Below are 7,599 nucleotides of genomic sequence, written 5' to 3' on the forward strand. Positions count from 1 at the left end.
ATATATATATATATATATATAATATATATATATATATATTGTTATATTTCGGAATGGTCATATTGCACACAACAAATATATATATATATATATATATATATATATATATATATATATAATATATTATATATATATTTATATTTATTTATATATATATATATGTGTACATATATATAGTTGAAATTTATAGAACATAAAACAAAATACGAAGACAGGTGTATGAACAACAAGCAAGTTTATTAGTTTGACGCTCGGGAAAAATGAAAATGTCTTTTACGTTTCGAGGCTACGCTCTTTAGCAGAATAAGAGGAAATAAATAGAGCGAGAATTTTAAAGAAAAACGTGTATAGTTCAGCGGTCCATGGCGAATGATACGCATATATTCTTCTTTTATTTCTTTTACTCTTTTACTTGTTTCAGTCATTTGACTGCGGCCATGCTGGAGCACCGCCTTTAGTCGAGCAAATCGACCCCGGCACTTTTTCTTTGTAAGCCCAGTACTTATTCTATCGGTCTCTTTTGCCGAACCGCTAAGTGACGGGGACGGAAACACACCAGCATCGGTTGTCAAGCAATGCTAGGGGAACAAACACAGACACACGAAGATATACACACACACTTATATATATATATATATATATATATATATAATACATATATACGACAGGCTTCTTTCAGTTTCCGTCTACCAAATCCACTCACAAGGCTTGTCGTCGCCCGAGGCTATAGTAGAAGACACTTGCCCAAGTTGCCACGCAGTGGGACTGAACCCGGAACCATGTGGTTGGTAAACAAGCTACTTACCACACAGCGACTCTGCGCCTATATTATATTATATATTATATTATATATATATATATAATATATAATATATATATTATATATATATATATATTATATAAAGGAATATAAAGGAATATAAAATATGGGAGAAGAACAAAAAACATCTAGACAGACGGTACAAAAAAGGGACAAGAAAAAACAAGGACGGGTCATTTGGAGTTTATTTTCCTCAGTCGAGTTCCAGATTATCTTTGCAATTTCGGCTGGTTATACTCGAGATTGCTCAAATCCGTCCAGCCCCAAGGGAAAACTAAGCTAAGTGCGCTAGATTCCTTGGAAGAAAGCAATGCATGTATACGAAATCAAGGACGGGCAAAAAACGGAGAAATGTGACAGAAATACAAAGGCAAATAATAGGACTATAGATATATAGATATATGTGTGTGTACGTGTGTGTGTGTTTGTGTGTGTGTGTGTGTGTGTTTGTGTGTGTGTATGTGTGTGTGTGTGCGCGCGCACGCGTGTGTGCGTATAACTATTGATAATAAAGACAGGAAAACACGCTCTAAATATACCTCGCTGATATATCAAGTTGAAGCATCACCAACGAAGAATGTGAGGTCCTTAGAAATCTATGAGCGCCATGTGGCTTATCTTATATCAAGGTGCGGAGACTGCCGTGACGCATAGCCTGAGCGTTGTGGTGCAATAAGATGTACCAAATAAAAGAGAGATTCCTATCCTTTGTTCAGAGTCGGGGTATCTTTGCAGGTGACCCACAATCTCAGCGTAATTTCTTCTGCACTGGCGAACGCGGGTTATTTCAAAACCTCCATGAAACAGTGTCAGCTGCTACAGATGTACTATCTGACCTTCGCCATTTCATACTGGCTGCCATATTGATAAAGAAGTGAGGAGGAGCAGGATGCGATGATGATGATGATGATGATGAGAGGATTAAAATGTAGAAGTAGAAACGGAAATACAACAACTCATAAGCGTGGCTCTGTGACAAGAAGATTAACTTCCAGCCACATGGTTCCAAGTTCAGTCCCACTGCCTGACATTTTGGGCAAGTATCTTCTACTATAATTCCGGGCCGACCAAACCCATGTGAGTAGATTTGGTAGACGGAAACTGAAAGAAGCCTTTAGGTATGTATTCCTCTATTTTTTTGTTACTAGTTGCAGCTCTAGAGCTGCGGCCATGTTGGGGCACTGCCGTTTTGTTTATTAAACTTTCACTATTTGAAACCTCCGTACGTACGTACACCAGTTTTTATGTATATATGTATGTATATACAAATATATATAATATATATATATATATATATATATATATGTGTGTGTGTGTGTGTGTGTGTGTGTGTGTGTGTGTATGTATATGTATATACACATCTGTGTGTGTATTCTCCGGAAGAAATGCTACTAAGAATTTTGTTCGACTTAATACCGATTCTACCAGCTCGGCACCTCAGAGATGGTAACCCATATTACCCACTGTCCTCGTTTGAGGACAGTGTATTTGGTTTATTTACTGCAATAATGGTTAACTAGACGCTTCCGCATATTAACTATTTCCAAAATTTCGACAGGGTTAACCTGTATAAAAATGGGTTAATAAGGATTTCAAATGTTTGATACAAGTCCAGCAATTTCGTGAAAATGGATAAGTTGATTACATCGACTCCAATGCTCAACTCATACTTATTCTAACGACCCTGAGAGGATGAAACTTTACCTTGGCGGAATTTGAACTCAGAACGTTGATACAGACGAAATGCCGCTAAGCAATTCGCTCGGCATGCTAACGATTCTGCCAGCTCGTCGCCTTAAAGATGTTAATAATCCTTTCCACTGAAAGGCCTGACATTTGGGGGAGGGTCCCAATCGATTAGATCGATCTCAGTGCGTAACTGGTACTTAATTTATCGGCCTCGAGAGGGATGCAAGGCAAAGTCGATCTCGGCGAAATTTGAACTCAAAATGTAGCGACGGGCAAGATACCGCTCAGCATTACGTCCAGCATGCTAACAGTCAAAGGGATTAAGTCGATTACATCGGCCTCAGTGCGTAACTGGTACGTATTTAATCGACCCCGAAAGGATGAATGGCAAAGCTGACCTCGGCGGAATTTGAACTGAGAACGTAACGGCAGACGAAATACGGCTACGCATTTCGCCCGGCGTGCTAACGATTCTGCCAGCTCGCCGCCTTAACAGTTGTAAATAATGACAAGGTTTTCATTTCGAAACTCAAAATTAAAGCTAAAAAAAAAAAAATTATTATTATTTTATTTGAAAATTAGTGAAACACAGAAATAAATATTGAAGTTGATGTTTTGTTCCGGTAGAAAGTCTTTGGAGTAAATGACAAAGTGTAATAGAAGAGGACAGACGTAGAAGAGTAAAATTTGTCCATGACCTTTCTTGAACAAAAATAAATTAGAAGAGAATAAAATAAAATAAAACCACAACTGCGATTCACAAGATTAATTACTTGAACTTCCTGGTGGCGTTCACGAGTGAGGTCAGGTCAACCAGGAATTTAATTTAAAAATGAAGAAAAAAAGATGTAAAGAAAGAGAGTGAGTGAGGTAGAGAGAGAGAGAGGTGATTAAACAATTGTCTCCAGACAACAACAACAACAAAGGAAAGAAAAACAAATAACAAAAAGAAATCAATACATTGCGCTGGTACATGTAGGAGTCATGGAAACGACTATATCGGAAATCGAATCTACACAGGCCTAAATGCGCAGAAGTGCGAGGTCGTGACTACCTCGAAAATTAACCGATACAATGTGATGTGTGTTTGCAATTTGGCTGAAAGAGACAAAGCTGGCGGGGACGACGCATTTGAAAGTAGAGGCGAGTTCAATTCGAACGCAAAATATAAGACAAATAGAACTTCAATCCTCTGTTTTCAACGATCTTCTGTTGAGTTGCTGATTGGATCTTCTTCTGAGTTTAATGGCCACTAAGCCGATGAGAGGTAAATATTTTTGTGCACAGAGCATCATAACAATGGCATATAACGCTCATCAGTGTGTATATATATATATATATATATATATATATATAATATATATATATATATACATACATAATATATATAATATTATGTGTGTGTGTGTGTGTGTGTGTGTGTGTGTGTGTGGAGGCGCAATGGCCTAGTGGTTAGGCCAGCGGACTCGCGGTCGTAGGATCGCGGTTTCGATTCCCAGACCGGGCGTTGTGAGTGTTTATTGAGCGAAAACACCTAAAGCTCCACGAGGCTCTGGTAGGGGATGGTGGTGATCCCTGCTGTACTCTTTCGCCACAACTTTCTCTCACTCTTTCTTCCGTTGGCCTGGTCGGTCACGGTGATATATATATATATATATATATATATACAAGTAAGTGAATGAATTATCCTGGTATTGATAATTCGGTTAATCGATACCTGGGTAGCAAAATCACGTTAGAAAACATGGTTGTAGCTACATGCCAAGGGTAGAAACCCCGTATTCTTGTGTGGTAATTTGTGTATAATGCGCCCTTTATTCCTTCGGAATTAAGAATATGCAGTCTTAGAAACATATGTTGAAAGTAAAGGAATTTTGTTAAAATCTTCGTTCGACTCCATTCTTCCATTTATTCATTTAATATATATATATATTATATATATATATATATATATTATATATAATATATATATATATATATATATGCAGTTCTGCCTGCAATGTATATGATAGTGAAACATGGGCTACACAAAGAGAGAAGAGCAAAGACTGGTAACGGCTCAAAGAGCCATGGAAAGGTCAATGCTTGGTATCTCATTGAGAGGGCACATAAATAGCAACATCATCAGAAAGAAGTCCGGCGTGAGAGATGTCATCGCAGAGTATACTCGCAGCAAGTATAGATGGGCTGGACACGTCACCCGGCTCACCGATAATCGGTGGACGCAACAGTTGTTGAGTGGTACCCGCGTGAGCGGAAAAGACCACCCGGAAGACCTCCACGACGGTGGAGTGACGGTTTCAAGAGGACGATTGGGATCACGTGGATGAGAAAGGCGCGATCCAGAGAGGAGTGGACAGCGTGCTGTGACCAGCGGTGTCAAATGGACGCCTGACGGACTGGTCGGTCAAAGTGATATATATATATAAATCAAAATAAGCAACAAGATATCCAGAGGTAATGCAGTACGATTGTTTCAAGCGACTCCATTTAATTGAACAATGCAACCATTAAATCAATTTAAATGCAGGGCAATCCTCAGTTGCATAAATCCATACATGCGTACATACATACGTATATATATATGCATACATACATACATACATACATATACATATATATATATATATGTGTGTGTGTGTGTATGGCGTATGTACACTTTGGTCTCCTATATGTAAGTATGTATATATATATATATATATATATATATATAGGATGAAACGTCATCATTTAGCCTGGTCCTTTACTCAACACCTGCACATGTAAAGCAATAATTCCTTACAATCCACTAAGACTAACCACTAAGCCACGCGCGTTCACAGGTTCATCATGTTATGATGTTGAGAAAAATACAAACTAAATTTCTTTCTCTATGCTGTTAATTCCTTTTACTCAAGTTCAAATCTCAGTAAGGTCAACATCACCTATTATCTTTCCGGAGTTAATAAATGAAGTACCAGTTAAATTCTGGGGTAGAATCATTTGATTAGATACTATCTCTAAAACTTATAGACTGAGAGAACCCTTCGATAAAGCACATTGCAAGATGTAGTTATGTCTAAGGCGGTGAGCTGGCAGAATCGATAGCACGCCGGACAAAATGCTTAGCGGTATATCATCCGCCTTTATGTTCTGAGTTCAAGTTCACCTAGGTCCACTTTGTATTTGATCCTTTCTAGGTCGATAAAATAAGTACCAGTTGAACGCTGGGGTCGATGTCATCGACATATACGCTGACCTGGAATTGCTGGCTTTGTGCCAAAATTTGAAACCAATATTTTAGTTGCAGATCTTATGTTCTTATTTCTTTATTGCCCACAAAGGGCAACACACAGAGGGGACAAACAACAACGGACAAATGGATTAAGTCGATTATATCGACCTCAATGCGTAACTGGTACGTATTTAATCGACCCCGAAAGGATGAAAGGCAAAGTCGACCTCTGCGGAATTTGAACTCAGAACGTAAAGACAGACGAAATACTTCTAAGCATTTCGCCCGGCGTGCTAACGTTTCTCCCAGCTCGCTGCCTTAGCAGCTCTTATGTTCTGAGCGTATTTTCTACCGAAGTTAATTTTTGGCTATTGTTGCTTTAGGATCAATGAAATTAAGCATGGTTAATTACTGGTATCAGTCTGAACTGAGATCGTAGAGAGCAGGAAGGATGGCTGAGTGGCGTGAACTTTGCATCCCAGCTACATGGTTTCCGGTTCACTTCTGCTGCGTGACACTTTAGATAAGTATTTGTTAGTATATCGTGGGCCGACCAAAGACTTGTGAGTAGATGTGGTAGACGGAAACTGAAAAAAGTCTATCTTGTTCCTGTGTGTATACATATATGCATGTGTGTGTGTGTGTGTATATATATATATGTGTGCATGCGACTTTATCTCTGTGTGTGTCACCACTGCTAGACAACCGATGCTGGATTCTTTATATATATGTGTGTGTGTGTGTGAGTGTGTATGTATGTATGTATGTATGTATGTATAAACCCAATAATGTTCAATGTAATGCCTCTGAGGTGAAAACTTGTGTTAATCGCCATGTCAGAATGTCAACGTGGTAATTAATTATTAAAACTAGTTCATTATTAAAAACCAATTTAAATAACAACAGCAAGAAAACAATCTGAATCTAACGCAATCCGACGAACGAAGCAAAACGATTGGAAACTTCAAAGGAGACGAAATCAAAGTCGAAGAACGGGGTGGGCGAGTGGGGGGGGACATAATTAAACAGCACCAGCAGCATTTGCAGCAGCCATAGCAGTAGGGGAAGGATCAGCAACAGCAGCAGCAGAAATAATAACAAATGGGACCTATATCAGTAGCAGTATGGCAATGATAACAATCCTTTTCACTACCACAACTATAACCAACTAGCAGCAGCAGCAGTAGTAGTAGTAGTAGTAGTAGTAGTAGTAGTAGTAGTAGCAGCAGCAGTTGTTGTTATTGTTGTTGTTGTTGTTGAATGTAATGGCGTTTGAATTTAATGGCGTAGTTCGATAAAGACGATTCTGCAATTTGTTTCGCAGATCATTCGTTTCTAGTGATGAAATGTCTGTGTTGTACATTAAGCTCATCCCCTCCATTAAATTGACATTGCCAATTACAGGTACACGGTGTACACACACACACACACACACACACACACACACACACACACACACACACACACATGTACGTATATGTTTCAGCCCTGAGGCTGTGGCCAGTGTAATAACCTTTTTAATTGGCCAATTCTATGAGATTAGCTTTTGGTGAAGGAGGGAGTTCGATACCCCTACCTTCTTTTGAGTCTCCTGTCTTGATATTGGTTCATCTGGGTTCTTGGATAGCAATAGGTCAAGTTGTTTCAAGAAAACATCTACCCCCACCCCATGGAAAGCCCTTAGATGTTTTGGTAATGAGTTATATAGCTGTGAGCCATTGAATTCCAAACTAGGTAGATAGATAGATAGATTGATAGATAGATAGATAGATAGAGAGAGAGAGAGAGAGAGAGAGAGATAGATAGATAGATAGATAGATAGATAGATAGATAGATAGATAGATAGATAGATAGATAGATAGATAGATAGATAGAT

The sequence above is a fragment of the Octopus sinensis genome, unplaced genomic scaffold, assembly GCF_006345805.1.
Source record: "Octopus sinensis unplaced genomic scaffold, ASM634580v1 Contig15161, whole genome shotgun sequence".
Classification (NCBI taxonomy): Eukaryota; Metazoa; Mollusca; class Cephalopoda; order Octopoda; family Octopodidae; genus Octopus; species Octopus sinensis.